At 54.7% G+C, this 16232-nt stretch overlaps 1 protein-coding gene across 1 annotated transcript in view; it reads right to left on the bottom strand.

The window, feature by feature from the left end:
* The window catches only part of LOC144808008 (uncharacterized), a 35639-nt gene extending 19993 nt beyond the window's left edge, over positions 1-15646 (bottom strand). The window contains exon 1 of the mRNA XM_078673577.1: positions 15538-15646. The gene's annotated coding sequence lies outside the window, so the exon portion shown is untranslated. The remainder of the gene's footprint in view (positions 1-15537) is intronic.
* Positions 15647-16232: the final 586 nt, after the last annotated feature.

The following is a 16232-nucleotide window of genomic DNA, read 5'->3' as shown; positions in this document are numbered from 1 at the left end:
GGTGCACCAGGATACTGAGCCAGCTCTCGCTCCCTTGGAGAGGCCAGACTAAACACCTGGTTTGTCCTCTCTTGCAGGACCAGGGAAGGGTCAGTCCAGAGATCCAAGGACACCAGAAACTCTGGCGCTGGACTTGCACCCCCTGTTTTTCATTGTATTTCTCCCTGAAACAGATACAACTGTGTGAAATCTCCTTGAGAGAGAGTCATATTATCACAGATCTCACTGGACTCACAATCTGCAGAAAGAGCCTGAGAATGAACGCCCTTGCACATGAACTGTTCTACTCTTATCTGCCACGATGCCCTGGGAAGTACCAAATATATCCATAGAGTGATCCCCTGAATATTCATGCCTGTAATACGTAAGTGCATTCTGGGGGTTGTAGTCTTGGTTACTTTACTAAAGACAGTGGTTTAAAAAATAAACTCCATGCTTGGAGGAGATGTGTGCCTTTGTCAGGAGTTTTAATTGTGCTTCCAATTAGTAATTGGGTGCATCCCATAGGGCACACTTACATGGTTCCATTATAGGATTCCACTAATGTTAAAAATGAAACCAATTTTGCAAAAATAGTTCCAAAAGAATAATTTTTATTCCAATCGTTCAGAAATTATATACATTTCTTTTCATTTCTTTCATGCTCAGTAAACAGAAAAACTGTATTTTTCATATCGAGTTCAGTTGTTAGCTCCGATGCATTTCGGGCGCTGTGCCCTTCATCTGGGAGCATGTCTAAAGTAAAAGTAACATAGCTAAGTTTTAGACTACATAGACATCACAAAAAACTGTATATAAACAATTGTATGAGCCTGCAACAGTGTCCCCGTGCTCTATAAAATGTGGAGTGAGGTGTGATTTAAACGAGGTGTGTAATTCGGCGCAGTAAGTGAAGAACGCTCTATGAGTGAACAACAAGCGTGTGGTTAAAAAAATGGTGCGGCGCAACAAGTGCCACATTTTTAAATGTGAGCGCAGACTTCAAGAAAATTATCAACAAATACTGGTCGATTCTAAGCTTAGAACCAGATTTCAATGCAATATTTGATCATAGACCACTGTTTGCTTACACCAGAGGCAAAAATATAGGGGAAATCGTCAAATCACCCACACAACTCAACTTGGAAGCAAAAGGTACAAGACCATGTGCAAATTGTAATAACTGCAAAAACATCATGCCAGGGAGTAGCGTAATGCACCCAATGAAAGGCTGTAAGATCAAGCTTACTGTAACAGCAATATGTGACACTTCAAATGCGGTTTACCTTCTAAAATGACCCTGCGGGAAAGTCTATGTAGGTAAAACTGAACGGAAGATTAAAGTGCGGCTTAATGAACACAAATCTAACAGCAGGACACGAAATCTCAAGTCTTCAGTAGCCACACATTTCCTAGAACAAAATCACAACATCTCACAATTAAAGTTTATGATCCTAGAGATCATACAGAAGACAGAAGGACGTGACAACAACAAATACTTACTCCGCCGCGAGAACTTTTGGATTTATAAACTGAAAGCAATTAAACCCAATGGGTTAAATTACCGAACTGAACTGGCTTGTTATCTATGACAGTTACTTTGTAATTAAGGGTCGATACAGACCGTATGTTCTGTACACTATGTTTGTATGGTGGCATGATTCCCTACATAGCAACACATATGCATAGCCCTAAGCTATACTTTTTTGCACATTTTACATTCCCTGATCACACAGGCACTTTCCTCATCGGATCTAATCCACACTCGTAAATACATTTTTCAGGTTCTCTGCTTTTCAAACCGCCATTTTGACTCCTCGTTTTATCTTATACGTTTTATTTCACACGTTTTATTTTTAAATTTTTCACTCCATCCTCGAAGCTATCCTCTTCTAAACTACCCGTTTCCATCGTTACCACCACAGTGTATCTTCCCTGTCGTTCGTAAATGTCCGATCACGTGGTCTCACCACGTGGTACTAGTATATCCAATAGGCGCCTGTAAGAACTGGGACCGCCAGTTCTCCGGGGGGTAGCTTGGCTCGAGCAGGAAGGCAGCCAGGGGCTTACGTGTAAAGTAGCTACACAACACACTCATCCACTGAGGCGGTAAGTGGGCACAATAATGGAGACCACACCAGTACTTTTGATTGAAAATCGATGTCTTTTATATAGGCTTCAGATCAAGGCAAACAATGCATTAGCATTTCATTAAAGCATTCTCCTTAAAGCATTTCAGTATGCATTTTCATTAAAGTATTTTCATTAAAGCCTTTTCATTAAAGTATTCTCATTAAAGCATTTCATTATGCATTTCATTAAAGCCTTTCATTAAAGTATTCTCATTAAAGCATTTCATTATGCATTGCATTAAAGCCTTTCAGTAAAGCATTTCCTTAGGCATATTCATTAAAGCATTTTCATTAAAGCAGTTAACCCCCTTGTACCGGGCTAAACCATTTCAGGCCAACTCAACAGATTTTCAGGCCTAAACAGGCAACCAGGCCCCGTACCACTTTATGGACACTCAGGGTCTAAACAGTTGAACTCAAGTGTAAGCCTGTCCACAGGCACAAACAGTTACTGGGGCCTCGCAGACTCTAGTGGCACATTGGGGGCCAGCAGGGCCCAGTCTCACTTTCCCCGGGGGAGGGGCGAACTCGGGGCCTCCTCCCGCCTTCCGCCCTCCTCCCCTGGGGTTACCTTGTGACTTCGGCCCTCCGGGGCCCTTGCGTTGGTTCGCTGCGAGATGGGGAGGGCTTCGGCCCTCTGGCAGGCCTCACGTGGGCAAAGGGGCACTCGCTGACACAAGGGAGGGCTCCCTTGATCCACGGAGCCCTCCGGCGGTGTTCACAAGCCCCAGGGGGGTAGTAGGCCGTAGGGGGAGACCCGCGCCGCTCTCACGCTCTTCCCAGGTCTCCCTCCGGCCCCCAGGGCAGTCCCGGCTTCCTTCCCAGCCCTTGCGATGGCCCGGGATCAATCCGGTCACGTCCTCGGGGGGCGTGAGAGTCAACAGCCAATCGCGGCGCGGCCAGGGACCAGGTCGGGCCGCGGGCTCAATCGTGGCCCTGGAGAGGCGGGGCAATGATGTTCCCCCGTCACGTGGGGTGGAAGCCGGCTTCACGGCCTGGCAGGCCCAACGCCGCCTGACAGGAATCCCGGCACGGCCCGGCCGATAATCGCGGCGGCCTCCCCAAGGCTCCGGGGGCCGCCGCGGGAGAAACTGCACACAGTCGGAACGGTCATGGCCCTCAGGGAACACAGTGGCGGCCCTCTCCTGGCACCGAGGGCCGCCGGGGGCCAACAGCAGCACCTCAAGGCCAGCGCTTCCCACAGGTTGCGGTGGTGAGTACTTCAGTGAGCGCTGCGAAGGCGCAGCAGCGCTCCGGGGGCACAGCGCTTCACAGCAGTTGTGGGCAACAGCGTGATGATCATACAGCGCCTCGGGACAGCGCATGGGGCATTAGCGCTTCAAGGCAGGTTACAGCGCTCAGGTGAGACGCAATGTGGGGGCCCACCCAGCAGTTCTGACAGGAAAGGCAGTCTAAGCCAGAGAGCTTATCAGATCAGCAGGTTACAGCGCTGATGAGGGGAGCAGGACAAGTAGTTGATCAGTTCAGTCAGGGGGAGGAAGGGAGTTCACAGGGCAGCACAGTCCAGTACCTGGTTGATCCCCCAGTAGTCTCTGGTTAAGGGCAAGTAGTCTTTTCGGCGCTTGGATGGTTCTGCGCCCTTTGGAGATGGTTTCTTGAAGTGGTGGGGTTGAGTTGGAGGCTGGATGAGTTTTCCTCAGGTCACTGATGATGGACCCTGGGGTCCCCTACCGCTGGGCCAGATCAGGGGGCTAGTCTTGGACACCTCACTCAGCTTAAGAGGCAGCACCTAAATCCTGTCACTCCCAGTGGCATAAGTTCCTGACTAGGCCCTCCCGCCTAAATCTCCTGCGTGGGTTCCCCAGGCCAGTGATGCCCCAACTGACTAAAAAAAGTTCCCTCCCTTGCTTAAGTATGCCCAGGTCAGGTGACCACTCTCTAAGGCGGCAAAAATCAGCCCTGCCTTTCTTCTGGAAGGTTCCAGGAGCCTCCTCACTCTACCTATTGACAGGGGATGGCAATATGGCATTGCAACAATGTATGGGGATCCAGCCAGCTCCTGGCACTAGGGTGCTACACTAAAAGACCACGCTGCAGTAGCAGGGGCCAGTGGCAGCCATGTTTGTAGGAGAGAGCACCTGCATCCTAACATGGATTAGCCATGAAAAGGTGCCCGAAGACCTAAGGGCCAGCAAAAAGAAGGTGGAAAAAATGAGGCAAGGGCGAAAAAAACAGGGAAAGACCACCCTAGGGCTGACAGGTCTAACATGCGTCCCCCCCAGCCGAAAGAGGGGAGAACTACCCAACCTCTAGGGAGTTCTCGTCGCTAAGGCGGAAAAACCGGGAGAGACCGTCAGCATTGGCGTGGTCAGCTCCGGGCCGATGTTCAACCCTAAAGTCCATCCCCTGTAGGGAAATGGACCACCTTAGCAACTTGGGATTTTCGCCTCTCATCTGCATGAGCCAGCGAAGGGGACGGTGGTCGGTTTGAATTAGGAAGTGAGAGCCAAAAAGGTATGGCCTCAGCTTCTTCAAGGCCCAGACCACAGCGAAGGCTTCTCGCTCGATGGTACTCCATCGCTGTTCCCGAGGGAGGAGTCTTCTGGATATGAAGGCCACAGGTTGGTCTTGGCCGCCATCGTTGAGTTGCGACAGCACGGCGCCTACGCCATGCTCTGAGGCATCTGTCTGCACGATGAATTCTTTTTGGAAGTCCGGAATGGCCAGCACCGGAGCGGTGCACATCGCGCGCTTCAGTGTTTCAAATGCCTCCTGGCAAGCAGCCGTCCAGATCACCTTGGGTGGCTGCTTTTTGGACGTCAACTCGGGCAAGGGGGCCACGATGGTGCCATATCCCTTGATGAACCTGCGGTAATAGCCAGTGAGGCCGAGGAAAGATCGGACCTCAGTCTGAGTCTTGGGGGGCTCCCAGGCCATGATGGTCTCAATTTTGGCCTGGAGGGGTTGCACCTTACCCCCGCCCACCAGGTGTCCCAGGTAAACGACAGATCCCTGTCCAATCTGGCACTTGCTAGCCTTGATGGTGAGGCCAGCACGTTGCAACGCCCGCAGCACCTCCTGGAGATGCTGCAGATGGTCCTCCCAGGTGCTACTGAAGACAGCTATGTCATCCAGGTACGCCGCTGAGAAGGACTCCAGGCCAGATAGCACCTGGTTCACCAACCGCTGGAAGGTGGCCGGAGCATTCTTAAGCCCGAAGCGCATCACTTGAAACTGGAAGTGGCCCTCGGGGGTGGAGAACGCTGTCTCCTCCTTCGCTCCATCGGCCATGGCAATCTGCCAGTACCCTGATGTCAAGTCGATGGTGCTGAGGTACTTGGTTGCTCCCAGCCGGTCGATCAGCTCGTCTGCCCATGGGATCGGGTGCGCGTCTGTCTTGGTGACAGAGTTCAACCCCCGATAATCCACACAGAACCGAAGTTCTGGTGTGGTGCCCGGTGGGGCCGCTTTCGGCACCAGCACGACCGGACTAGCCCACGGGCTGCTGGAGGGTTCGATCACCCCCAGCTCCAGCATTTTGGTTACCTCACCCTGGATGCTGTTCTTCACTTTCTCGGACAGCCGGTAAGACTTGGTTTTTACTGGCGGACTGTCCCCTGTGTCCACATCATGGGTACACAGATGTGTAATTCCAGGCATGAGGGAGAACAACGAGGCGTGCTGCGCCAATACCTGGCGGCAGTCCCTCTGTTGCTCTGGGGTCAAGGATGAGGAGAGGACAACTCCCTCCACTGAACCATCCTTCTCCTGGGCCGCTAGAATGTCAGGAAGAGGCTCACTCTCCTCCTCCTCGCTCCCATCCGTTACCATGAGGAGAGCAAGCTCCGGTCGCTCATGGTGAGGCTTCAAGCGGTTGACGTGGAGCACCCGATGGGGCTGATGGGGGGCCTTCAAGTCCACGATGTAGGTGGTCTGGCCTCGACGCTCCACAATCTCGTACGGACCAGTCCACCGGTCCTGGAGGGCACTAAGCTCCCCAGGCTCCATGACCCACACCTTTTGTCCAGCGTACAACTCCACCGTCCGAGCGTTGCGGTCATACCACTCCTTCATGACGGCTTGGCTAGCCTCTAAGTTGTCTGATGCTTCCTTCCACAGCTTGGCCATCTGGCTGCGGAATGCCAGCATGTAGCTGACAACATCACAGGGAAGCTTCTTCGAAGTCTTCTCCCACCCCTCTTTGACAAGACTGAGGGGTCCCCTAACGGGATGGGCATAGAGCAGGTCGAAGGGGCTGAACCCGACTCCCTTCTGTGGTACCTCGTGGTACGAAAACAGCAGGCAAGGGAGGAGGATGTCCCATTTCCGCCTCAATTCCTCGGGCAGGCTCCGGATCATCCCCTTCAAGGTCTTGTTGAAGCGCTCTGCGAGCCCGTTAGTCTGGGGCTGGTAAGGAGTGGAGAACCGATAGGTCACTCCGCACTCCTTCCACATGGCCTGCATGTAGGCCGACATGAAATTTGTGCCTCTGTCCGACACCACGACCTTGGGGAATCCCACTCGGGTAAATATCCCCATCAGGGCCCGCGCCACCACAGGTGCAGTAACGGTCCTCAGAGGGATGGCCTCCGGGTACCGAGTGGCGTGGTCCACCAACACCAAGATGAACCGGTGTCCCGCAGAGGTCGGAGGGTCCAACGGCCCAACGATGTCAATGCCGACCCGCTCAAAAGGGGTACCGACCACCGGGAGTGGTTCCAATGGGGCCTTCACTTTGGTCCCCGTCTTGCCACTTGCCTGGCAAGTCTTGCAGGTCTTGCAGTAGGTGTCAGAGGCAACTCTCATCCTGGGCCAATAAAAATGTGGGACTAGCCTCGCAAAGGTCTTATCCTGGCCCAGGTGTCCAGCCAAGGTTATCTCATGCGCCAATCCCAACAAAAAGGCCCGGTAGCACTGGGGTACCACTAAGGCCCTCGAGGATCCATGCACCGGAACCTTTGGCTCACTGTACAGGAGGCCATCCTCCCAATACACGTGATAACTGCCGGTCTCTTGGTTGACCGCTTGGGCTTCGGCCTGTCGCCGCATGCCTTCAAGCGTGGGGCACTCCTTCTGCGCCTCACAGAATTCCTACCGGGTAGGCCCTCCTTCCACATGCCCCTCGGCAAGGGTCGGCAAGTCCCCCACGGTAACAATATCCACCTCCACGGACTCCGGGGGTACCTCCGCGGGCTCCCCATCCATCACACGGGGTGTGTCCTCCACCACACTCTCCTCTTCACGACCAGCATTGGGTTGGGATTTTGTCTCAGGCTCCAACCCGGGTTGAGCTTTTTGCCGGGCAGCCATGGACCGCGTGACTACGCAACTCCACCCTGGTAACCCCAGCATCTCAGTGTGGGCCTTAAACTCCACTTCCTTCCAGGCGGTATGTTCCAGGTCATTACCTAGCAGACAGTCCACAGGCAAGGCAGGGCTGATCGCAACTCTCAACGGGCCTGACACTCCTCCCCACTCAAAGGGAACTTGAGCCACGGGATAGTAGCTCATACTGCCGTCAGCTAACACGGCCGGATGGAACACATAAGGTACTACCTGCTCAGGGGATACCAGCCGCCTCACTACGGTGGTCATGCTGGCTCCTGTGTCCCTCAGAGCGTCCACCTCCTCCCCATTGACCTTCACCCTCTGCTGGTACTTAGCAGTATTCGATGGTAAGGGCGTCACTGGGACCATCTCTCTATCCCCAAGTGAAACCAGGGTCAGGCCTGTCCACTCCCCTTCCCTATCTAGGGGCAGCTCCATCCCAAGCGCTACACTAGCCCCCCTGGGACTCTTGCCACCAGTGGGGGATGGGGACGTTTGCGACACTGGTCATCTCCCTTGTAGTGTCCGACCTCTCCGCACTCATAGCACCGGACCACTTTTGGCTGCTGACTCTTGTCAGGGTAAGTGGGTTTTGGGGAACAGGTCTGAGGTGGGGTACCTACTCCTTTCCTAAACTGTCTAGTTTGTGGGCCTCGTGAGAACTCCGTCCTTTTATCTCCACCCTCTTTCTTCTGGGGGGCGCCCTGTCCGCCTTTCGGGCTATCTCCCCCGGGGCCCTTGTGTGACACCCGGGTGCTAACCCAGGTATCCGCCTCCTCCGCAAGCTCACGGGGATCAGTAAGATTGCGGTCCACCAGATGCTGGCGCAGCTCCGGAAAACACTTATCCAAGAGGTGCTCTCTCAAAAAAAGATTGTACAGGCCCTCATAATCACGCACCTCGCTGCCACGCACCCAACCATCCAGAGCCTTACGGGCATACTCCAAAAAATCCACCCAATTCTGCGTGTACAGCTTATGGCTGCCACGGAACCTCTGGCGATACCTTTCAGGGTTGAGGCCAAAATGTTTAATGAGCGCCTTCTTCATGGGGGAATACCTGAACTGGTCTGCCTTATCCAAATACAGGAGGGTGTCCCTGACGTCAGGAGGTATATAACGTTACAGGCCACCTCCCCAATGTTTCTTGGGCACCCCATGGGCAGTCAAGGCCACTTCATACGCCTCCAACAATCTTTCAATGTCATCACCCTTGGTATAGCTCGCTATCACCTCCTTAGGTAACCAGAATCTGGGCTCCTGCTGAACCTCTGGTACACTGCCACCATTCGGACTTCCTGGAGCACCCAACTGTAAATGCTTGCAGCTCCATTTCCTTGAGCTGTAGCTCGTGCGCCAATTTCCTTTCCTCCATAGCTAATCTTTCTCTCTCCAAAGCAAGCTTCTTGTCTTCCCTTTCTCTCTCCCTCTCGTGCTCTAACTTGGGAAGCTCCCACTTCAATCGCCTCTCCTCCCTCCTGTCCTCGTTCTCCTGCGACGACACACTCCCCCTGGATACACTACTCCCTGCCCCGGAACGTCTTCCTGGCAATACATTGTCAGTCATATCAATGTTGAGCAGGCCTGGGTCTTCTTGAGTGTCCGCCTCCCCTTGTGTGACCTGTCCCTCTTGTTCCTCATCCTCTCTCTCCCCTGGGTGGGCCCTTACCCATGCCCTCAAGGCGGTGCGGAGCTCTTCTTTTACAGCTCTCTGCCCAACCGGCACCCCCATCCCCTGACAAAACTCCCTTAACTGCACTACCGTGTACCTATCAAGGTCAGCCAGCTGGAACTCCATTTTGTCAGGTGGGGACCCAGGTAACTTGGAAGAAAGATCCTAGGACATAGGCAACAATGCTGGGTCAACACAGGTCCCTACACACTTTGCAGGCTAGACAGTGGTGGGCAATTGGGCAAGCTTGTAGGCACAACAGGTGTCCACTTAATTGCAGCGCACTCTGTCCCACTGGAGGGTGTTAGGTAGCTACAGGTCCTGGATCCCACCGCTCGCCAACAATGTAAGAACTGGGACCACCAGTTCTCCGGGGGGTAGCTTGGCTCGAGCAGGAAGGCTGCCACACTCATCCACCGAGGCAGTAAGTGGGCGCAATAATGGAGACCACACCAGTACTTTTGATTGAAAATCGATGTCTTTTATATAGGCTTCAGATCGAGGCAAACAATGCATTAGCATTTCATTAAAGCATTCTCCTTAAAGCATTTCATTATGCATTTTCATTAAAGTATTTTCATTAAAGCCTTTTCATTAAAGTATTCTCATTAAAGCATTTCATTAAGCATTTCATTAAAGCCTTTCATTAAAGTATTCTCATTAAAGCATTTCATTATGCATTGCATTAAAGCCTTTCAGTAAAGCATTTCCTTAGGCATATTCATTAAAGCATTTTCATTAAAGCAGTTAACCCCCTTGTACCGGGCTAAACCATTTCAGGCCAACTCAACAGGTTTTCAGGCCTAAACAGGCAACCAGGCCCCGTACCACTTTATGGACACTCAGGGTCTAAACAGTTGAACTCAAGCGTAAGCCTGTCCACAGGCACAAACAGTTACTGGGGCCTCACAGACTCTAGAGGCACATTGGGGGCCAGCAGGGCCCAGTCTCACTTTCCCCGGGGGAGGGGCGAACTCGGGGCCTCCTCCGGCCTTCCGCCCTCCTCCCCTGGGGTTACCTTGTGACTTCGGCCCTCCGGGGCCCTTGCGTTGGTTCGCTGCGAGATGGGGAGGGCTTCGGCCCTCTGGCAGGCCTCACGCGGGCAAAGGGGCCCTCGCTGACACAAGGGAGGGCTCCCGCGATCCACGGAGCCTTCCAGCGGTGTTCACATGCCCCAGGGGGGTAGTAGGGGGAGACCCGCGCCACTCTCGCGCTCTTCCCGGGTCTCCCTCTGGCCCCCAAGGCAGTCCCGGCTTCCTTCCCAGCCCTTGCGAGGGCCTGGGACCAATCCGGTCGCGTCCTCGGGGGCGGGAGAGTCAACAGCCAATCGCGGCGCGGCCAGGGACCAGGCCGGGCCACGGGCTCAATCGCGGCCCTGGAGAGGCGGTGCAAAGATGTTCCCCTGTCACGTGGGGTAGAAGCCGGCTTCACGGCCTGGCAGGCCCAGCGCCGCCTGACAGGAATCCCGGCGCGGCCTGGCCGATAATCGCGGCGGCCTCCCCAAGGCTCCGGGGGCCGCCGCGGGGGAAACTGCACACAGTTGGGACGGTCGCGGCCCTCAGGGAACACAGCGGCGGCACTGAGGGCCGCCGGGGGCCAACAGCAGCGCCTCAAGGCCAGCGCTTCCCACAGGTTGAGGTGGTGAGTACTTCAGTGAGCGCTGCGAAGGCGCAGCAGCGCTCAGGGGGCACAGCGCTTCACAGCAGTTGTGGGCAACAGCGCGACGATCATACAGCGCCTCGGGACAGCGCATGGGGCATTAGCGCTTCAGGGCAGGTTACAGCGCTCAGGTGAGACGCGATGTGGGGGCCCACCCAGCAGTTCTGACAGGAAAGGCAGTCTAAGCCAGAGCGCTTATCAGATCAGCAGGTTACAGCTCTGATGAGGGGAGCAGGACAAGTAGTTGATCAGTTCAGTCAGGGGGAGGCAGGGAGTGCACAGGGCAGCACTGTCCAGTACCTTGTTGATCCCCCAGTAGTCTCTGGTTAAGGGCAAGTAGTCTTCTCGGCGCTTGGATGGTTCTGCGCCCTTTGGAGATGGTTTCTTGAAGTGGGGGGGGTTGAGTTGGAGGCTGGATGAGTTTTCCTCAGGTCACTGTCGATGGACCCTGGGGTTCCCTACCGCTGGGCCAGAACAGGGGGCTAGTCTTGGACACCTCACCCAGCTTAAGAGGCAGCACCTAAATCCTGTCACTCCCAGTAGCATTGGTTCCTAACTAGGCCCTCCCGCCTAAAACTCCGGCGTGGGTTCCCCAGGTCAGTGATGCCCCAACTGACTAGAAAAAGTTCCCTCCCTTGCTTAAGTATGCCCAGGTCAGGTGACCACTCTCTAAGGCGGCAAAAATCAGCTCCGACTTTCTTCTGGAAGGTTCCAGGAGCTTCCCCACTCTACCTATGGACAGGGGATGGCAGGCTGGCATTGCAACATTGTATGGGGATCCAGCCTGCTCCTGGCACTACGGTGCTACACTAAAAGACCACGCTGCAGTAGCAGGGGCCAGTGGCAGCCATGTTTGTAGGAGAGAGCACCTGCACCCTAACATGGATTAGCCATGAAAAGGTGCCCGAAGACCTAAGGGCCAGCAAAAAGAAGGTGGAAAAAATGAGGCAAGGGCGGAAAAAACAGGGCTGACAGGTCTAACAGCGCCCATCAATGCCGATCACCAGGAGGTACCGGCACACACCGGACACAACATTGAACGTGTCTCTTAAACCTTGGTCCCGAATGCTGTATCCTTCACAGCACACAACATAGTGAGTATTATTTTGCACTCGCTTCACCATATTGACCGCCATTTGTATCGTTTAATTGGGGCTAACAATCCCGTTTCTCTTTCCAGACCAACCGTGCAATTTCAGGAAGAGTTTCAAGTAAGCTTCTCACCGATTCGCTTAGCACTTGTTGCGCCGCACCATTGTTTTAACCACACGCTTGTTGTTCACTCATAGAGCGTTCTTCACTTACTGCGCCGAATTACACACCTCGTTTAAATCACGTCTCACTCCACATTTTATAGAGCACGGGGACACTGTTGCAGGCTGATACAATTGTTTATATACATTTTTTGTGATGTCTATGTAGTCTAAAACTTAGCTATGTTACTTTTACTTTAGACACGCTCCCAGATGAAGGGAACAGCGCCCGAAATGCATTGGAGCTAACAACTGAACTCAATATGAAAAATACAGTTTTTCTGTTTACTGAGCATGAAAGAAATGAAAAGAAATTAATATAATTTCTGAACGATTGGAATAAACATTATTCTTTTGGAACTATTTTTGCAAAATTGGTTTAATTTTGAACATTATTGGAATCCTATACTGGAACCATGTAAGTGTGCCCTATGGGATGCACCCAATTACTAATTGGAAGCACAATTAAAGCTTTAAGACATTCTGCGTCACCAGGACAGGAGGCGTTACCAAAGGAGCACCTAAACTAGCAGAATTCGACACATAAACATCTTAAAACAAGGCAGGGCACTCACGAAAGAGAACTTAGCCAGTTTGCCTTTGTCAGGAGCCATCTGAGGCTCTAAGGTAACTCCAGATACTTTTCAAAAATTCAGATTATGAGCTCTTAAAATAAAATGATATGTCTGGAAAGGAGCATCTCTGGGCGGTGAGAGCAGCGGCTGAGGCGGTCCACATTCTTCATACCAAGAGAACAGGACAGGCCTCACCTCCTACCCCTACAGGGCACGTTTCATCCACGCAGACAACACGCCTCCACTCCTCTGCATCCTCCTGGACAGGCCTCAACCACTCTGCACCCCTCCCGGATACGCCTCACCTCCTCTGCACCCCAGCCAGGAACAGGTACCACCTCCTCTGCACCCCTGGACAGGCCTCACCTGCGCTTAACCCCCCGGACAGGACATGCTTCACCTCCTTTACACCCCGGACAGTCCTCGCCTCCTCTGCTCCCCATGGACAGGCATCTCCCCTGCAACCCTCAGGACAGGCATCACCTCCTCTGTACCCCTGGACAGGCCACACCTCCTCTGCACCCCGGGACGGGCCTCATCTCCTCTGCACCCCGGGACGGGCCTCACCTCCACTGCACACCCCGGGACAGGCCTCACCTCCTCTGCACACCCGGGACAGGCATCTCCTCTGCAACCCTCAGGACAGGCATCACCTCCTCTGTACCCCTGGACAGGCCACACCTCCTCTGCACCCCCGCGGAACAGGCCTCAACTCTTTTGCATCAGCTTCGCAGGCCTCATCACCTCTACTCCCTCTGGACAGGCCACCTCCTCTCCTCCCCTTGGGGAGGATTCACCTCCTCTGCACCTCTTTACAGGCATCACCTTCTTTGCAACTCCCCTGAAAAGGACATGGCTCACCTCCTTTGCACCCTTTGGACAGGCCTCACCTCCTCTGCACCCCGGACAGGCCTCACCTCCTCTGCACCCCTGGACTGGCCTCACCTCCTCTGCACCCCTGGACAGGCCTCGCCTCCTCTGCCCCCCTGGACAGGCCTCACCTCCTCTGCACCCCTGGACTGGCCTCGCCTCCTCTGCACTCCTCTGGACAGGCCTCTCCTCCTCTGCACCCCCTGGACAGGCCTCACCTCCTCTGCACCCCTGGACAGGCCTTTCCTCCTCTGCACCCCTGGACAGGCCTCACCTCCTCTGTACCCCGAGGACAGGCCTCACCTCCAATGCACCCCTGGACAGGCCTTACCTCTCTACACCCCTGGACAGGCCTCTCCTCCTCTGTACCCCTGGACAGGCCTTTCCTCCTCTGCACCCCTGGACAGGCCTCACCTCTTCTGTACCCCGAGGACAGGCCTCACCTCCAATGCACCCCTGGACAGGCCTCACCTCCTCTGCACCCCTGGACAGGCCTCTCCTCCTCTGTACCCCTGGACAGGCCTCAACTCCTCTGCACCCCTGGACAGGCCTCACATCCTCTGCACCCCTGGACAGGCCTAACCTCCTCTGCAACCCTGGACTGGCCTCACCGCCTCTGCACCCCTGGACAGGCCTCTCCTCCTCTGTACCCCTGGACAGGCCTTACCTCCTCTGCACCCCTGGACAGGCCTCTCCTCCTCTGTACCCCTGGACAGGCCTTACCTCCTCTGCACCCCTGGACAGGCCTCACCTCCTCTGCACCCCTGAACAGGCCTTTCCTCCTCTGCCCCCTGGACAGGCCTCACCTCCTCTGCACCCCTGGACAGGCCTCTCGGTGCTTCTCTCAGGAGCTCTCGGTGAAGGATTCTCATTAAGGACAGAGGAGCCCAGACTTCATTCCACCCCATACAGTGCCTCTCACTCCGCCCTGATCCTCGAGGCGCTATGCCCAGTCCCTCGAAGAGACACTGCTCCCCTCGATAGGCCTCACCTCCTCTGCACCACTGGACAGGCCTCACCTCCTCTGCACCCCAGACAGGCCTCTCCTCCTCTGCACCCCAGGACAGGCCTCTCCTCCTCTGCTCCCCTGGACAGGCCTCTCCTCCTCTGCACCCCTGGACAGGCCTCGCCTCCTCTGCACCCCTGGACAGGCCTCACGTCCTCTGCACCCCTGGACAGGCCTCGCCTCCTCTGCACCCCTGGACAGGCCTCACCTCCTCTGCACCCCTGAACTGGCCTCGCCTCCTCTGCACACCTCTGGACAGGCCTCTCCTCCTCTGCACCCCCTGGACAGGCCTCACCTCCTCTGCATCCCTGGACAGGCCTTACCTCCTCTGCACCCCTGGACAGGCCTCTTCTCCTCTGCACCCCTGGACAGGCCTCTCCTCCTCTTCCCCTGGACAGGCCTCTCCTCCTCTTCCCCTGGACAGGCCTCGCCTCCTCTGCACCCCTGGACAGGCCTCACGTCCTCTGCACCCCTGGACAGGCCTCTCCTCCTCTGCATTCTTGGAAATGCCTCTCCTCCTCTGCTCCCCTGGACAGGCCTCACCTCCTCTGACCCCTGGACAGGTCTCACCTCCTCTGCACCCCTGGGCAACCCTCTCCTCCTCTGCACCACTGGACAGGCCTCACCTCTTCTGCACCACTGGACAGGGCTCACCTCCTCTGCACCCCGGACAGGCCTCACCTCCTCTGCACCCCTGGACAGGCCTCTCCTCCTCTGCACCCCGGGACAGGCCTCACCTCCTCTGCCCCCCTGGACAGGCCTGGACAGGCCTCTCCTCCTCTGCATTCTTGGAAAGGCCTCACCTCCTCTCCACCCCTGGACAGGCCTCTCCTCCTCTGCATTCTTGGAAAGGCCTCACCTCCTCTCCACCCCTGGACAGGCCTCACATCCTCTGCACCCCTGGACAGGCCTCACCTCCTCTGTACCCCTGGACAGGCCTCACCTCCTCTGCCCCCCTGGACAGGCCTCTCTTCCTCCGCTCCCCACTCGGACTCAGCAGGAGGAAGAGCTGAGCTCTCCTGAAGTCACAGTGAATGCCAGGAGGGGTGAATCTGATCCATGGATTCATAAATTGCAGTGAAGTGAGTTGGCAGCTCTCCTACCTGAGCAGAAACCTGTCCAGGCTCTCTCCTCCTCCTGGGGGCAGATCTGGGGTCTGAGGGGGGTCTGTAGATGAAGGTATCTGCACAGATAGACAGGGCTCCTTCCTCCTCTGCAGCAGGCTGGACACACAAGGAGAGGCTGGAAGTGATGTCACCGCCGCTGCTGGTGCTGTCTCTGCCACTGCTGACCCGGAAGAGGAAACCCTTCTCCCTTTCATTCAAAGTGCAGCTCAGTGGGTTTCATCAGCAGGTGCGGAGCGCCCTCTGGTGGCCGCTGACAGAACCGCCGCCTCCAGGCTCCAGAAGTGACTCCATTTCACACAAACAAGCATTTATACCTGTGAAAACCTGGGATTTCAGATGTCACAGACGTGAATGTTTTTAAGGGTCAGACAGTTCAAGTACAGGGCCTCACACTTGGTTGTTGCTGTAAAAAAGCATTTATAGCTTCACTTCTGAGGAGCATCTTCCAAACACTGACTGTAAAGGATTAAAGAGTATTTACAGAAAGGTGACAACTGGAAGCGACAGTCTGTATTACAATGAATATATCAGTATTTCAATTAATATATCTGTATATCAATGAATATATCCGTATTTTAAAGAATATATGAATATTTCGGTCGGTTTTGCAATTAAACTGGACAGCTTATGTTTTTTTTTTAAATAACTTATTTGCAGGTTTTTCAAATCCA

This window comes from Lissotriton helveticus, chromosome 1_2, assembly GCF_964261635.1.
Source record: "Lissotriton helveticus chromosome 1_2, aLisHel1.1, whole genome shotgun sequence".
NCBI lineage: Eukaryota > Metazoa > Chordata > Amphibia > Caudata > Salamandridae > Lissotriton > Lissotriton helveticus.
The sequence above is the reverse complement of the archived record's forward strand: the minus strand, read 5'-3'. Positions and strand labels throughout refer to the sequence as shown.